Source organism: Sorex fumeus, unplaced genomic scaffold (genome assembly GCF_029834395.1).
Source record: "Sorex fumeus unplaced genomic scaffold, SorFum_2.1 ptg000047l, whole genome shotgun sequence".
In the NCBI taxonomy this organism is placed as follows: Eukaryota; Metazoa; Chordata; class Mammalia; order Eulipotyphla; family Soricidae; genus Sorex; species Sorex fumeus.
Genome location: NW_026606104.1, coordinates 22,732,048 through 22,735,886, shown reverse-complemented (window position 1 = coordinate 22,735,886; position 3,839 = coordinate 22,732,048). Strand labels below are relative to the sequence as shown.

The window sequence follows — 3,839 nt, the reverse complement described above, 5'->3', positions numbered from 1 at the left end:
ATAAAACCAGAAGTATTAGTGTGGGTTCTTATGAGATAAATATGAAACTGTCAATGAGATTAGATAATAAAAAATGCTTAGAGAAAAGGCAGAACCAATGGGTAGATGAGACTTACATGAAAGATCTAACTATTTGTTTTAATAATCCCAGTTCTAAGGGTTGAAGGAAGATAGAAAGGGAATTCAGATGTTTTAACAAACACAATAAGGAATGGAGATTTATCTATTCACAGTGTTTTCCATCAAATTATGTGCCTTTCAGATTTTGAATACAGAAAACATGTATTTCATTATTTTTCATAGAAAGGGTTTTAAGTAATTTGACAGTTTTCTCATTTTTAACAGATCATTATGACATTACTAATACTAACAGATATCAATACTTGTCTATGTTTATGTTTATATTCAAACTTATATATATATATATAAAACCATGTGTCAAGGACAATAGTAGATATTTAGCATTTAAACTTTATTATTATTATTATTATGCTGTAAGTCAGAAATTCTATTCTATTAAATAGATGATAATAAATATACTAAATATTATCACCCTCAGTTCAAACACAGAACTAAATCCTATATCATAACATGTTGTTTTTTTTTCTGAGAACTACATAAATTGACAATGCATTATATTTCAGGATAGATACAGGTCTAGGTTAAAAAAGCAGCATATAAATGTTTTAATTTCAAACTACAAATAAATAAATTTGAACATTGATTCTTCTGATTTAGCACAGTGGTAGGGCATTTGCCTTGTGCGCAGCCAGCCTGGCTGAGGCAGGTTCGATTCCTCTGCCCCTCTTGGAGAGCCTGGCAAGCTACCGAGAGTATTCAATATGCCAAAAACAGTAACAAGAAGTCTCACAATGGAGATATTACTGGGCCTGCTCGAGCAAATCGATGAGCAACGGGAGGACAGTGTTTATTGTTTGGACAGTGATGGTTAGTGTAAATTTTACCCTCTTGTCAAGTTGTTGTTGTAGAGCTAGTTTCTTTCAGTTGCTAATCTGACTAGAATCTTTGTTGTTGTCATCTGCAAAGATGTGTCCAGTACTGGAAGCCAAAGCAATAGTACAGTGGGTAGGGTGTTTTTGCTTTGCATACAACCAACATAGTTTCAATACCTGGCACCCTTGTGTTCCCTGAGCATTGCTAGTGATAATTTCTGAGCTCAGAGCCAGGAATAAGCCCTGAGAACCACCAGCTGTGGTCCAACCAACCAACCAAACAAACAAACAACAACAAAAAATATGCTGTATGTCCAGTACTAACTTGAAGAGCTTCTTTTTGTAAACCTTGTCATGATTACTTCATCCACTAACAAACAGCTTATTATTTTTTATACGATCATGTATTTTCTATGTTCTTCCAGGTCAAAATGCATACATATACATATATATAACTCCAGGACTATACATATATATATATGTGTATATATATATATATATATATTGTTCAGAGGCCCATGCAGTGCTGCTGGAGATCAAGCTGTGTTGACCAAAGAAGGGTACACAGTTTAATATCTGTACCATATCTCTGGCCTCACTATATTCTATATCGCTCTCTCTGTAAAGTTGTTTTGTTTAAATAAATTTACTTAGTGAAATATTAGGAGAGAGAGAAAGATAAAGAGAGAGATGCTCAAGAGACCATGGGGGAAAAAGTCCTCAGTATAATCTCTTAACTATGCTTATTTCATCAATCTGATTTGTAGCTTCATTTATTCAAAGAACCTGTGTCTAATCTGAGCATTCAGTAGTAATATTTTCTTTATTTTTCTGAAATGCTTATTTCTATGAGAAGCAAAGAGGCAAATGAGATACATAGCATTTTCTCTCTCTCTTTTGTTTTTGGAAGCATGTTGAAGGGTTAAATAGGCATGGGCAAAAAGTGTGTAGACTCATTTAAGAAGACAGAAGTCAGACAGAAAACAGGCTTAAGAAAGTGGCTTGAAAATTAAGTAGCATAATGGTTGTCTTCAGATTCTAGTTATTGTAAGTAGAGGTACAATGAACACAGGCCTACAAAAAAATGTTTGTTAAATAAGATTTTGGGGCTTTTAGTGTAGATGTCAAGAGTCAAGTCACTGGGTCATACGTAAGTTCAAAAAACACAAATGCTCAAGAACAGATGACTGGATAATGAAATTGTTACACACACACACACACACACACACACACACACACACACACTGGGATATTACTCAGCTGTAAAATAAAGTCCTGTGGCTCTGTGACTGAATGAGGGTCAAAGGGAGAATGAATACTGAATGACCATTGTTAATAGACCAAGGGAGTAGGCCTACTGAGCTCTTAGCCAAGGGGGACTGAGTGTAGGGATTTAGAGAAAACAATGGAGAGCATGCTGACATTGCTGGTGGGTATGGAATAGAAGCACTGCATCCTGAAACATTGCAGCAGTATTGTAAATCACAGTGCCTAAATTAAAATAATATATATACATATAAAAGAGTTAGCAGATTCCCTTTAAATGTGTATGTCCTCCTGAATCAAACCAATGTCTTCTTTTACCCTGTGCTATTTCTTGGCATTTATAATAATTCATAGGCTGGTTGAGAGGGCTATTGTGAAGATGCAATATAAAACTGTAGGAGGTAGTTAGGATTTTTATATTATTCTTTGGTATGGACAAAAATCCCTATAAAATGAGGAATAATAACTCCAGAAGTGTTTCTATGGTAATGTTTAAGAGAGGATAGAACAAGAGAAGTCCAGTTCACCATTAGGGAGGAAAAATGAAGGTGTCTAAATTAACACTATCGTTAATTTTTACCCTTGATTTCTGAGAATATATGGTAGGTGCTCATTAAACATTTATTAAATTGAATTGAAAATAATGTCGTGACTGCCATTGTTTTTTCAGTGATCTGTATGAGAAAACTGAATGGACAACAGGATCCATAAAAAGCCTTTTTACATATAATAAAGTACTTTTAAGTGAAAGTGTCTATTAATAAGTTTAAGTCGTCTTTTAGTAACACTACATAATACACAGCAAATGCTAAAAAGTGTATTAATACACTTAGTAAAAGTGTATTAACTATTATTAATAGCTAAATATTTAAGAATTTATATTATGTAATAATTTATTATTAAGTTCAGATCCTAAAACAAATAAATTTTTGGAAAAGAAATATCAGTAAAAAAATAATCTTGGAAATGAGTTAATAATTACCATAAAATGATTGAGTGTGCTCGCTTCGGCAGCACATATACTAAAATTGGAACAATACAGAGAAGATTAGCATGGCCCCTGCGCAAGGATGACACGCAAATTCATGAAGCGTTCCATATTTTTTTGCAGACCGATATCCCTGATGAAAACAGATGCAAAGATCCTCAACAAACTACTAGCAAATAGAATCCAACTACTCATCAAAAAGATCATACACCATGACCAAGTAGGATTCATCCCAGGGATGCAAGGATGCTTCAACATTCGGAAATCAATCAACATAATCCATCATATCAACAAAAGAAAAGATAAAAAGCATATGATCATATCAATAGATGCAGAGAAAGCATTTGACAAGATCCAGCACCCCTTTATGATGAAAACCCTAGCCAAAATGGGTATAGAGGGGACCTTCCTCAACATAATTAAAGCCATCTACCACAAGCCTACAGCAAGCATCATCCTCAATGGGGAAAAACTGAGAGCCTTCCCTCTAAGACCAGGGACGAGACAAGGATGCCCACTCTTTCCACTGCTGTTCAATATAGTACTGGAAGTACTTACAATAGTGATTAGGCAAGAAAAAGATATTAAGGGCATTCAGGTAGGAAAGGAAGAAATCAAGCTCTCACTATTTG

At 34.4% G+C, this 3,839-nt stretch overlaps 1 non-coding gene across 1 annotated transcript; it reads left to right on the top strand.

Annotated features, from left to right (window-relative positions):
• The first annotated feature begins 3,217 nt into the window (after positions 1–3,217).
• On the top strand, positions 3,218–3,324 carry LOC130032280 (U6 spliceosomal RNA). The gene has a single exon (XR_008793817.1). It is a non-coding gene; the product is annotated as a U6 spliceosomal RNA (small nuclear RNA).
• The last annotated feature ends 515 nt before the right edge of the window (positions 3,325–3,839 follow it).